The sequence below is a fragment of the Pipistrellus hanaki genome, assembly GCF_964339955.1.
Source record: "Pipistrellus hanaki genome assembly, chromosome: 2".
Classification (NCBI taxonomy): domain Eukaryota; kingdom Metazoa; phylum Chordata; class Mammalia; order Chiroptera; family Vespertilionidae; genus Pipistrellus; species Pipistrellus hanaki.
In genome coordinates, this window is record NC_140504.1 from 3468910 (window position 1) to 3482887 (window position 13978).

Below are 13978 nucleotides of genomic sequence, written 5' to 3' on the forward strand. Positions count from 1 at the left end.
GTCGATGTGAGTTTTGCAGGCCAAGGAGCAAACCGGAGTTATGGCCCGGTCAGCTCCTCCAGCCCGGCGGCCGGCACCAGGGAGGTGACAGGGAACACGGCTGCTCCCGCTCCTGCTCCCGGGGGGAGGGGGGCGGGATGGTGGGCACCCCCCCTTCTTCCCCCCCTGCCCCCCCGTAAGTGAAAGCAGACGGGCTTGCTGGGTGTCTGCTGCGCTGGGGCTGCCCCACAGTGGAAAAAGGACATTTTTGCAGCGACTTTATCATTTGATACAGATGTTTGGCTCCAGTCTCCTGATCTTGTCAGCAAAATTGACGGCAAAAAAAATCAGAGCAAGAACCTTGGTTTATTTCTGTTTTCTTAGGAGGTGTAAATTTGCATATGCGAGCGTTCTTTTTACTGCAGTCCCAGCCCGGCTCTGGTTCTGGGATGCACTCCGCATTCCTGCCCTCTGTTAGGAGGGGTGAGATTTATTACTCACACTGGCCAGGGAGGTTATTCCCCCCGACCCCTTCTCCAAGGACCACGTGACCAAGTGCACTTCGGTGCTGTCCCCCCTTTACTGGACTCCCACCATGGCACTGCGGCTGGCTCACCCTCTCCTGACCTCTGGATTTCTCAGAGTCCGCAAACAATACAAGCGATGGGGGCTTCTCCAAGTTCATCAAGGCTAGGCCTTCCTTCGAGGGCCCCATGGCCGCATTGCAGGGCCTCTGTCCACTCTTCCCGGCTGAAGCCGGTTAAAAAGTAGCTAGGAAGTCCTGAGAAAGCAGAAGTGGCCATGAGAACAAGTTAGGCATTAGCGGGAACGTTTCCCCTGAGTGTGCATCTCCGTGCGGGGTCCAGCTTCGGGAGCGATCCTACACAGCGCCTGTCTGCTTCCTCTCGAGGGGGATTACAGCCTCTGAAAACACACCTGAGCTGGGGAGCATCCGTTATGTTTCAGGGAAGCCGTTCCTGCTTCCAAAACAACTGCAGTTCTTATGGCGTCTAAGTTAAAACAGGGACCTTTACTTTCTTATTGTTCATCCGCACCTGAGGATATTTTCCCATTGATCTTTCAGAGAGAGTGAAGAGAGAGGGAAAGACAGAGAGAAACATCGATGTGAGAGAAACACAGCGATTGGTTGCCTCCTGATCAAGCCTGCAACCGAGGCACATGCTCGTGACGGGAATCAAACCCAGGACCCTTCAGTCCACAAGCTTTATCTACTGAGCCAAACCAGCTAGGGCTAAAGTTCTTGGAATGCCAAATGACAAGGGTTTTCTCTATTTCTTGATCAAATAACACTTGGCCAAACACTGCTGTCACCAGCGAGTTCTCTGAAAAGAGAAAAGAAAGAACAAATGGAGGTGTTTGGCCTACAAAGCTATCTTCCTGGGACTCAGTTTCTCAAAGTGCCCATCGCCCATGAACGGTTTCCAGGGCCAGTGGTCTCCATGCCATAGTCCCGTGGTCGGCAAACTGCAGCTCACGAGCCACATGCAGCTCTTTGGCCCCTTGAGTGTGGCTCTTCCACAAAATACCACGGCCTGGGCGAGTCTGTTTTGAAGAAGTGGCGTTAGGAGAAGTTTAAGTTTAAAAAAATGTGGCTCTCCAAAGAAATGTCAATTGTTGTCCTGTTGGTATTTGGCTCTGTTGACGAATGAGTTTGCCGACCACAGTCCAGGGCCAACAGGTGGGGCCAGCCATCAGTAGGGTAATAAAAACGACACAGGAATGTGTATTATTGCTATTGAATTCCACGAACCCCCATCTGCTCCTCCTCTCCCCCTCTCCCCCGCCCTAGTTCATCTGTTCACCTGAGTGACAAATTCTCTGGCATTTTCTGGGATGAATGAAGATGCAAATGCAATTGTTGAAAAGCCCAGGCCAGAGAGCATCACGGAACAGCGTGTACCTTGTTGTAAAATAAAAATAGCCTTGGCCAGCCCGTGGAATGTGTCCTAGCAGCGTAATCAATTCTTCGCTGCGGTTTTCCTGCCCGTCGGGGAGCCCTGCGTCACGGAGCGCGGGCGCCAAGTGTCTGGTTTGCGCTTTGGTAAGGCATGTTTTTCTTGCTGAGCCTTTTCAGGTTTGCCGTTTCCCCCAAGTGCACGGCAGCCAGGTCACCTTCCTGTGCGGCGGGGCACAGCTTTGGTTCCAGACGTTTCTCCCGAGGTCGGGGTACTGGGGTTCCACATGCCAGTGGGCAGCGTGCGTGGGCCCCAATCTGCGAGGTGAGGCCCGAGGGACACCCCCGTCGCCTGGTCAATGAGGGGAACCGGCTGCTCAGGGGAACTCGCATCTTGGACAATCAGGCAGGCGCTTCTTGACCCAGGCTCTCTGCTCCGAGCCGCAAATTGGCAGCAGAGCACAGAGTTGAGGCACCGGCCTAAGTCTATTTTGGGCTTTCCACCCTTCTTGAATGGCCTTGCTTTTCAGTCTAAACTTTTCAAGGGTGACTGACTCTCTATGGCCTTTGGTCCACACAGACCAGGGGTCAGCCTGTGGGAAGCCCCTTTCTGCTGTCCAGAGAGGGATCGTGCTTAATAAGAGCATGAGGCCCAGCTTCTGTGGCTCAGTGGTTGAGAACCGACCTATGAATCAGGAGGTCAAGGTTCAATTCCCGGTCAGGGCACATGCTGGGGTTACAGGCTTGATCCCCAGGGTGGGGTATGCAGCAGGCAGCTGATCACTGATTCTCTCTCATCATTGATGTTCCTCTCTCTCTCTCTCTCTCTCTCTCTCTCTCTCTCTCTCTCTCTCTCTCTCTCTTCCTCTCTGAAATCAATAAAAACACATTTAAAAAAAAATAGGAGCATGAGTCCCCTGAGCCAGGTCTTTTCTTCTGGGCTCTCGTCACCTCTCGCCACGGCCACTTGTTTTACGAGGCAGGACTAGGATGGTGTGCTCCCCACACTCAATCTGGGTCTTTACCCAAACAGGCAATGTAATGAGGGGGCAGCGTCCCAGGTGGACTCAGAGTTGTTCCTACTGCACGTTGCTCCCTCTGCCGCTCTCATGCTCGCTGCTGCCACAGTGACGGTGACCTGGGGTTGCCCGAGCGCCAGGAGGTCACATGGGGCTGTGTCGGGGAAAGATCCCCTCCCACACTTCCCACACGCATACCTTTTAAGATCAAGTCAAACAGAAACCCAGGCCAAGAAGTCTGAAGAGAGAGTGCCTCATCCAACGTTGGAACCATCTTCGATGTCCCAAGTCGCCTCCTTTCAAGTTCTTACAAAGACTCCTTTCTCCAAAGCCTCACCATCATGCCTTCCTTACCACCCAGCACCTTCTCTCCCCCACACCTTCCCCTCCTAAGCTCTTTCTGTCTCCTTGACTAACTCCTCCATCCCTACAGGTCTCTGTAATTTTTGCCGCGACTTTATCATTTGATACAGATGTTTGCCTCATCAGAGACAGCTTTCGGACCTCCCATCCACATCATTAAGTCCCCTCACACTCGCTTGCTCTCTTTTCTCCAGCTTCATTCTCACCTGAGAGTTGTACGTCCACATGCTGACTTAGAAGCTCAAGGCAAAGCGAAAGGGAGCTAGAAGCTCGCCTGGCGGGGATGAGGGGTCTGTTGTGCTCATGGCTGCCTCCATAGCCTGCAGTAGTGTCTGCACTCTTACTGAGTTATTGAGATTTGGGCTAAATTGTTTTAAAGTTAAGATTTTAGGATGGTTTTACAAGCTATCACTCTTTAGAATTATTTATCTTCTTTCTGACTTTTTCCTACTAGACTGTAATTTTCTAAAGGGCAGGATTATATAAAATGTGCATCTTTTATGCTCTGACAGTCACAGGGCGAGCCTTGAACTCAGTGCTGGATAATTGCTTGTTGGAAAGAATTCCTCTCCCTTCCCCGCCTCCAGAGTACTTCTTCTCCCTGAGCTTAGGAAGGCTGTTTCACATGCTCTATTTTACAGAATCTGATCTCTGGGTCAAGGGCTGGGAGGATTTATCTGACAAAGGCCAGATAGTAAACATTTCCAGCTCTACAGCTCTATTATCTTAGCATGAAAACAACCATAAACACCTTGTATACGAGTGGGCACGGCTGTGTTGCAATGAACTTGAATTTACGGAAACAGGTGCTGGGCGGATATGGCCTGTGGGCTGTAGTTTGCTGGCCCCGTGCAGTTTGCTAGACCGTGATTGACATAACATGACCATTCCTAAAGGCAAACTGTTTGGTTCCGTTGCATTTCAAAAGTAGACATAAGCGCTGTGTGGGCATTAAGGAAGTTTTCGTTTCAGTTCTATTGTTGTCCATTTGTTATCTGAATAAAGACTTCGTTCAGCGATTCCCAAGCTGGAGTCCTCACTTCATTTTCAGATCATCGAAAGCTTGACCCACTTAGACACGGACCGAGACACTGCCTTTTCTCTTGTCTTCCTTTTCTGAAAATGATACCTTGTCTTTGTGACCATCTTGTTTACATAAATGGAACCTGAGACAAAGCTTTTAGCGCTGCTCCCTAAGCTCTTTGCAGTTAGTGTCTTACCCACTAGCCCGGGAGAGGGTAAGATAGCACCGGACCAGGTGAGGTGTGTTTGGAGGAGGGATCAATATGAAATATAAACCAGACTGTACTTCCTTGGTTCTCCCCAGGCCTAATCCCAAGTAATCCTTGGCTCTGAGTCATCTACAAGTGTGTGTAGTATACTTTGGTCCCTTCGTTGAGGGTCTAAAACAGGGGTCTTCAAACTACGGCCCGCGGGCCACATGCGGCCCGCAGAGGAGTCTGATCCGGCCCGCCAGGTTTTTTGGGCAGTGAGCGCAGCCGAGGTGTTACAGTAGGAATTAGTAGTTCATATAGTTCGGCCCTCCAGCTCTCTGAGGGACCGTGATCTGGCCCCCACTTTAAAAAGTTTGAGGACCCCTGGTCTAAAATTACCCAGCAAACAGAGAGGACCCCACATTTCAGGCTTGGCCCAGAAATCTGACCCACAAGGCCTTAGAGGAGGAGCCTAAGTGTACAGCCACTGTCCTTCCTCTCTTGGAGGTCACCAAACCAACCTCCGCATGGGTGTGCCTTCCGTCTACCCGCACCCTGCCTACCGCCTGTGTCTGGCCTAGAGCGGGTCGGACATTGTATCTAGGAGAAAGGTGACTCTATGGCAGGAGCCACCCAGCCCACACCAGTCTCCCGCTGTCTGCACTGGAAAGATCTCAGCTGGAAAGATCTCCATCACTGGTCCCACCCCAGGCCCTGCTCACTCTGAGGTTCACTGTGACGTAGGGAAGTGGGGAAAAGGAGAACATTTTCCTTCGGCTCCTGGAAAAATGTATCTCCTCCAAAGCCCTGGGGGCAAAGCACCGCAGCTAATGAGACAGTGGGGGTTCGTCCTGTGGTAACTTTTAAGGTATTTGTTCTGCAGGACTAATGGGAAGCAGTAGGTACTCGGGGCCAAAACAGCCTCTTTTCTTCTTAATAAGAGGTTATCAGAGCAACCCGCATTGTGGACTGTGTGTGAGCAGAGATCATTTGTGAGCAGACCCAAGGGCCAGCGAAGAGAATTGGACACATCCTGAGGCAGACGACCACATGGACGTTGTGGGTATAAGATGCTCCCTTTGGGGTTGGTGACTCATCCGTGATGAGCAGAGAAAGGCACGGCCCTTCTGTGACCACAGGTTTCTAGAGGCGCCGTCATCACAGGGTCTGGAAACAGGCTCAGTGGGTAGAGGTGGGGGCTGGATACCTGGTTTGGAATCCGAGTTTCCCTCATCCTGATTTTGTCCCTAATGGCCTCTCTCCATGTCCACCTCTGTGATTCTCAGCCTTGCCTTCATTCCAACCATCTCGAGACATTCCTCACTGACCTATTTTGCTTGGTATGATATTCTCAAGACCTATTCATGTTGTCACATGGGCAGTATTTCATCCTTTCTTATGGCTGAGCAGTATTCTGTTGTGTATATGCACCCCATCTCTTTTATCCAATCAACTATGAAAGGACACTTTGGTTGATCCCATGTCTTGGCCGCCATGAAAAATGCTGCAATGAACATAGGGGTAGACATATCTTTGTGAATAAATGGTTTCAAGTTTTGGGGGTAAAACAAATAAGACAAACAAACAAAAACTCATAGACACAGACAACAGTATGGTAGTTACCAGAGGAAAAGAGGGCGTCGAGTCTGGGGACAGAAGGAGGTTGGATTTTGGGGTGTGGGCACACAATGCAATATACGTTTGATGGATTGTAGAGTTGTACACTTGAAACCTATATAACTTAATTAACCAATGTCAGCCCAATATACTTTATAAAAGCAAAACAAACAAACCCAAAAACAAATTATCTCAGGACTTAAACACAGTATTGATGCCCAAGCCTCACCCAGACGAAATATGTCAGAATCACGTGACCATTTACAAAGTCTCTCTGGGTGATTATGTGGTGGGGGTTGGGGTCCACTCAGCTCTCCTTTTTATTGTCAGGCTGCTAAACCATCCTCCTGGGAAGCAGGAAGACTACCAGCTGCCTCTGAATCCTTCACAGGAGCCTCCTCAGAAGGCTGCAACTGAGGCCGTGAGATCACCTTCTAAATAATTCACTTTGTGTTTTTAAAGACAGTGAAAGGTGTCTACAGCTGGAAATCCACACATCTCAGTTCTGACACATGTGCTCATTTTGGGCCATTTCAGCCTTCTTCATGGCTCTTCCATTAACCCCGAGATGACCCTCATGGTCTGTGAAGTCATGGGTGGCTGGAACACACAGTGATTCTGTGTGTGGACTTTGAAGTGAGAACAAGCGTTGAACCTGTGTGCTTCCAATCACTCACTATTTGAACTGGAACTTCATCGGAAGCCTAGTTTTCTCACTTAGGAAGTAGCAAAAACCATCCGTATCTCATAGACGCTGATGTGCTAGCACCATCGTGCATTCAATGCTTTACAATCATTAAACAGGGCAGTGGGCAGAGAACACCTAAACCAAGTCCTTGAGCCACGGTGAGCCTTCAGCCAAGGGCAGCCGTTACTAATAGAACTGAAGTACTAGTAAGTGGTGTGTCTGGGCCAGAGCTCCGACTCCTTGTTGTAGGCTCAAGACGAAGAACCGAGCCGGCTAATGAAGTCCTGATTTTTCTCGGAGCAGTGAGCTCACTAGTTTTCTTGTGTTGCCAAGTTCAATCAGACCCAGGAGTATTGGTTACTGCCGGCGACAGACATTTGGAGGCACCTCTCGGCAGAACCCGGGCCAACGCAAAACATTCCAGGGCTGCCTTCGATTTGTGTTGGGTTCCCAGCAGCTCCTGTGAGGGATGTGGATATTTCCATGGTCCCCGCTATCTGCTGGGGTCACCAGATGAGCTCTGCTGACCTGGAGGGAGTGTTTCTGAAATCTTGGTTGAAATCAAGGGTACCGTAACCATGTAGGCAAAGTGTGAATTTCTCTGATGTTCTATTTCAATTTTTTTTTAAGAGGCAATATACTACAAACAAGCAGCATTCCAACCTAATCTTAGAAGGTAAATTATGTTTGAAGTTGTGCCTGTTCTGGCCACAGTCCTTGCTACCTAGCGAGCCTGTGTGTGCGTGTGTGTGTGTGTGTGTGTGTGTGTGTGTGTGTGTGTGTCTGTATTAAAGGGACACATGTTTACCCAGTTATCGACCAGACGGCAGTACCAGGCCCACTCTGCAAATTTAACATCTGGGATTTGCTGTTCCCAAACAGCGTGTCTGAGAGCCAGACTTGAACTTAGCCCTCCTGACAGGAGACTTAATGTTGGAAGTCATCCTGGGCCTCAGTTTTCAAGAAAAAGGCAAAGTTACAGAATAAAATCAGAAACTAAAGGATGCATGGTGGATTGATTTAATAAAAATAGGCGAGAAAAGAAAACGGCTATTCCATAGAGTCGTGTTCTTGGTGGCCACCTGCAAAGCTAGCCTTCTGGCTGAAGGCTGGTGTGGCCGTGGTCACTTTTGTCCCAGCTTGTACTGGGTCCCATGTTTTCCATGTTCCCCAGACACGCACATGCTTCAGCATGCATAGCTGCTGGCAGACGCTTCCCCTCACCTGCCACCCCCTTGCTGGAAGAAACCCAACACCTAGCAAACACTAGAAAGAATCTTGCTGACTCAGGCTTGCCTCCTAGCTAAGATTTCATCTCTCGGGCTCAGTGAACTGACAAATGTCATCGTTTCCACGCTGGGCCCAGGTTGGCACTGCCCAAATGGCTGCCGCAATTCAGGGCGAGTTTTCACTGTGGACTGTGGCCAGCGGGAGCCCACCCATGGCAAAGCACGGCAAGCAGCACACACACTCCCACCCTGCCTTTGCCCTGCACACACCAGCACACTGGTTATGAATGTATCCGACTCAAGGCCGGGCACTGCAAGTGAAGGACAGAAGGGTGTCTGAGCAATGTCATCTGCTGTTTTAGGTTCGATAACCAAGATGGAGACAGATTCTCCCGCTCAGTTGCTGGGAATATGGAAGTCCTATAAAAGTTAAGAAACAAGCTCCTTCTCTCGGTGGCATTGACCTTGCAGCTTATCACCGCGACATCAGGCGCCACAGGGAACTGGCACTCTCTACCTCGGCTTCCCAGGAGCAATCAACTAGGTTCTGTTTATTCACGGAACCTAAACTGTTTGACTTCTCAAGTGGTTCCTGATAAAAGCAATCAAGGGAGACCCGCAGCAGCCTAGACCTACCCTGCTGTCCTCTGGGGGAGCTGTGGGACTGCTGGTGACTGCGAGCCATTTGGAGCATGTTAAGGCAGCTCAGGTCTCTCTACAACAGACCTGGAGGGACCCAGGACCCCACCAACCCCTCCCACCATTCAATCGCAGAGGGAGAAGGGAGAATCTGGGTATTAGTATGGAGATCAGCACGTGACCGTGACCATTCCTGGCTGTGGGTTTAGGCAAAGCCAGGAAAGACCCCGTCGCAGCGGGCAAGCACGATGGGCAGGGAGAGTGTCCTGACGCTGGCCACCTGTGCTGTGGAGTTCCACTTCCTAATGTCCCCTCCGCCTCATGGGGCAGGCCACGCCCCCCGCCCTTCCTCAGCCACCCTGCTCGGGAGCTCTGAGGGGCAGGGTTCTCCTTGGTTCACTCCTGCAAACAGCAGCTCAGAGAAGACGGGGATTGGCCAGGTCATGTGGCCCATGCACGGCCATTCTACAACTGAAGCCACATCTACCTTGGATGAAAGGTGCTCCCTCTCCCTTCCCCCTGTCCCTTCTACTGCCCCCCTGGCCAGAAAGAAAGAACAAAATGATTCATTGTTTGGAGGCAAGGGTTCCATTTCAGGTTCATCGTCCTGTGGGCCTGTCCACTGTGAAATGAGAGTTCACTCACTAGTAGGATAAACCATTAAGCCACTCGAAAAGCAAAAGAACGTTTGCCCAGGAGATTGGCATGGGCCTGGGGGAGGGAGGGCCACGCTTGCCTGGGAACCGCTGTTCACTGCTAACTGATCAACCGCAGTGCTGCCTCCTCTGGATCGCAGCTGCCTGTGTCTTCACCGATCCCAGAAGGGAAGGCGCGAAGGCAGGTTGTCAATGATTGCCAGAAGTTCCCTGGTGGAAGCAGTTTGGGGAAGAGCAAGTCTGAAGTCCACACTCCCTCCGGGTCAGGGCGACCACATGGAAAAGCAGAGCTGGTGAGACAGAGCACGGGGCAGCAACAGAACTGTGCTCCCGCGTGCGGTGGAGAATAAATGCACACGCACGGGGTGACATCTCCCAGGGCTGGTCTCAAGGGGGAGAAGGAGAATCTGGCCACTCCATTCCCAGCCTTCCAGGTGGCGTCAAGCATCTGGGCTGTCAAGGGTTGTATGACTTCGGTTGCAGGAGTCCAGACCTGCCTCCTAGTCCTCCAACTTCCGTTCTTCAGGTTGGATCATCAAGGAGGAGAACAAGGAACACCCTTCTGCTGGCATTCTTTACCTTCTCCTAATTCTGCTCGAGGCTCGCAGTCAGGACACCTCTACTTGACAAGATGCTAGGCGGTGACAGGAGATGAGTGACCGTGCACAGCTTTACTTTTTTTGTAATAAATTCGTGTCACTTTGGGCACACACATGACCACTTCTACAGCTTTTCCAGGCAGGCCTGCCGAGTAGTCCCTCCCCTTTGCTAAGGTATTACGAGTAAAGAGTACTAGTAGATGGGTGTAGAGCTGAGGTTTTGAGTGCCCAGCACCCTCTTTCTTTAAAAAAAAAAATTATTGATTTCAGAGAGGAAGGTAGAGGGACAGAGAGACAGAGACATCAATGATGGGAGAGAATAATTGATGGGCTGCCTCCTGCATATCCCCTGCTGAGGATCCCAGCAACCCGGGCAGGCATGTGACCTTGACCGGAATCGAACCTGGGACCCTTGAGTCTGTAGGCTGACACTCTGTCCACTGAGACAAACCAGCTAGGGCCCAGCACCCTCTTTCTATGGTTACACTGCATTCAGGCCTTGAGAATTTATCACGACTCAGCCAAGATCTTTCACTTCACATAATTTAGCCAATTTGAATTGCTCAGTTTTTCCACACTAACTAGGATATTTGGCAAAAGGTACAGCTCTGCAATGGAAATGATCCCAAAGTGAAAAACCTAGTTGTTTACCCAGTTCTGCTAATAACGAGTCCTGAGAAGCCTCCAAGGCTCTCCTTCTGGGTAGAAATGGGGGTGCTAATGCGGAATCAGGGTTCTGATGACATTTTTCTTTGTGGCTCTGAGGTAGAAATGACATGGATTCACAAAGAAGTGATTGAGGTCATTACAAAGAAGGAAGTCCCAGCGTAATAATACCATTAAGCGCTAAAATATATAAAGGGCAGGAAAACATGCAATGTGCATTCAATGGGTTGTGCCCAAGGCCAGGTTTTGAACTTGGGAAAAGTGGGACAGAGACTGTACCTGTGCTCAGAGACCAAACTCTCACAGCAAAAAAGGCCAGGACAAGTGAGGCTTGTGGGGCGGGGCCAATTAGAGGGAAATGGGTGATAAAGGGGGAGCTGAGCCCACAGATAGCATCAGACATGTTGCCTGTCCATTGAGATCACCAACCCAAGAAGGAAGATGCCCCCCTGACTCTGATTTTTTAAAGCTGAAGTATGTGCTTCATCACTAACTCAGACCCAATGGCTAAAGTATGAAAATAGGCATATTGTAGAATAATTCACTACGCTTGTCTGCCCCATCGATCATTGGAATTATTCAGGGTGATAATAGCATTTTCCGTACTATTCCATTTCAAATATTCTAAATGTGGCTTTTGTATGATATGCAGGGAAATTGTTGAGAAAGTGAATCCTGAGTGTTCTCATTACAAACAGATGTTTTTCCTTATTTTCTTTTTCTTTTCTTTGTCTTGTATTAATACAAGAAGATGGCTGCCCTGGCTGGTATGGCTCAGTGGATAGAGCATTGGCCTGTGGACTGAAGGATCCCAGGTTCCATTCCGGCCAAGGGCACATGCCCGGGTTGTGAGCTCAATCCCCAGTAGGAGGCATGGAGGAGGCAGCCAATCAATGATTCTCTCTAATCATTGTTGTTTCTATCTCTCTCTCTCTCTCCCTCTCCCTTCCTCTCTGAAATCAATAAAGAAATATATATATATATATATATTTTTTTTTTTTTAAAAAAAGAAGATGGCTAATACTGTGGTAATCATCTCACAGTACATGTAAATCAGCCCATCACGCCATGTACCTTAAACTGATACAATGGTGTTTGTCAATCATTTATCAATAAAACTGGAAACATAAAAATGATTACATCTATAATATGAAGTACAAAAATAATTACATAAATAAAACAATTGCAGAGGTGCTTACAAATAAATAAAATGAATGTAGCTTTTGGAGTTTGGACTCAAGCTCAGCCTCCTGTGCAGGAAATAGCGCATTTGGCCATCTGGTGGGGATTGGGTTCCTGGCCACAGGTATTGCCCGAAAAGCTGATTCCGAGTTGACAGTAAGACTGAACTATTGCCACGTCATTAAGATGGTTGGGCTCAGAAGATGTTGCTTTTTTATTCACTGTCCCAGGCGGTCATCTCCCTGTCACTGATGGGAATTTCCACAGAAAAGCCCATTTAGTAAGAGTGGGCCCGGATGTGTTTAGATACGGTGTAAGGTTGTATAAACCACCATGTCCCACCTGAATAAGGCAAAAGACCTGAGACACTTTGAAATTATCAACAATAAACAATTTTGAAGAAGAGCTTAAGAAGCCAACTACTCTAGTCATAGGGGTAGCACTGAACAAATAAGGCCAAGAAAAGGTCTTCCCAGAAACCCAGTGGGAAAGCTGGCCTTGTGGGTGAGCTTTTCAACGTTTCCTAGACCTTGTGACAAGGCCAGTTACTCCTGTTTGGCTAATAGAAAGCCTCTAGCTATGGGCCCTGGCCAGGTAGCTCAGCTGGTGAGAGAATCATCCTGGTACGCCCATCACCCCTTCTACTCCTAGCAAAGCTGCCTGGGCCAAGGGCACGGAAGCCCAGCTCCCTTGCCTAAGACACTGTTTTCACTCCAGGACTCCCTCCAGAGTCAGGCAGGGAATGGCCTTGGCCTACAATCGCACTCTTACTTGACTTCCTCCCTCCTCTGACTTGCTTCCCCTACTTTCCTTCCAATTCCTCTAGGAGCACTTCTTTTATTAATTGCACATGAATGTTTGTCTCAACATCTGCTTCTAGAATATCTACTCCTAGAAGAGATTTCAACTCCATGGCTTCCTAACGCAAAGTTCTCTCCGGACAGGCCAGAGACAGGCAGGACCGTGCCTCAAACGGACATCCTTCATTCTCATGGCTCTCTACCTTCCAAGGCGACATTTACCCCCTTCCAGGACAGGGATGGTAGAAGCAAACCGAAGGCAAATGACCAAGTCCGGCTTGGCCTGTGGAGGACTCTAAGCTGGTGGGGATCATAGAAAGCTTTGAAAATGTTTTAAAAACCGACATACCCCTCACCCCAATAGATCTATATCTAACCCAACTTAAATAGATCTATTCAAAGGTAAACATGTATTTTTATTCCCTCTCATCACACTTCAAAGCTTTTCATGTCTCGACTGAAGCCAAGATGAGATTGGACGCACTACAGCATTTTCTTTTCTGGAAATGGTTCTTGGGAAATGGCTCCCTTGAAAAAGCTAGTTCTTGTCATCTTCTCTGCCCAGTTTTCAGACATCGTTTTAGAACTTTGGGTAACAATCCAGACTTTGGATGTATGTTCTATTTAAATGTGACACATGCAAGAACTTTGCTTGCAATTAATTGGGAGGAAAGTAAGAAAGAAAGAAAGAAAGAAAGAAAGAAAGAAAGAAAGAAAGAAAAGGAAGGAAGGTGATTTAGTGAATAGCCATTCATGTTTGTTTTTTATTTTAGGTCACAGGACCGATAACATTGACCATCTTCAGTTATGAAATGATTAACTGTGTATTTGAAGTAATCTTGTATGGTGGATCCCAGACCCTACTCCTTAGACTCAGCTTGTGAAGTAAACGAGTTCCAGATTGAGCAACACAATATTTTTTTGTTAAGATTAGTTGTCTTATTTCCCTCATTAGCCCAGAAGTTTCCAGAAATACTTAGATCATTCAACTATTAAAATATGTAAAATAAATTCTGTCTTCAGTGACAGAAATCTCGTAGATGTATAGATGCTTATTCTAGAACTTTCCCACTCACCTCTCCACACTTTAATCACATATTTATATGCCTCTCCTTCTGTGAATTCTGTCAGATCAGCAACCTCAATGTCTAACTTTTTTAATATCTCCAAATGAAAACAGGCACACATCACCAAACTGAAGAATATTGGCTTAACATTTAAATTATTTCATGGATTTATAGTCCTTTGGACTCATTTTCTTCTTTCATCACTTTCAAGACTGTTATGAATGGATGCGAGCTCTACTATGCACGGTCCTGCAAGAAATAAAACTTTCCAGCATATTAGGCCATCGTTATAATTCATGTCATGTATTACTTGATACTCAAAGGAATCTACACATGCATATGTAT